Here is a 248-nt window from a genome sequence, read left to right as displayed (position 1 = left end):
TCATGACTGCAATCACCATCTGCAGTGATTTTGGAGCCCCAAAAAATAAAGTCTGACACTGTTTCCACTGTTTCCCCATCTATTTCCCATGAAGTGATGGGACCAGATGCCATGATCTTCGTTTTCTGAATGTTGAGCTTTAAGCCAATTTTTTCACGCTCCTCTTTCACTTTCATCAAGAGGCTTTTTAGTTCCTCTTCACTTTCTGCCATAAGGGTGGTGTCATCTGCATATCTGAGGTGATTGAT

The sequence above is a fragment of the Bison bison genome, unplaced genomic scaffold, assembly GCF_000754665.1.
Source record: "Bison bison bison isolate TAMUID 2011002044 unplaced genomic scaffold, Bison_UMD1.0 scf7180017864452, whole genome shotgun sequence".
NCBI classification, from domain to species: domain Eukaryota; kingdom Metazoa; phylum Chordata; class Mammalia; order Artiodactyla; family Bovidae; genus Bison; species Bison bison.
This window is presented reverse-complemented; position numbering follows the sequence as displayed.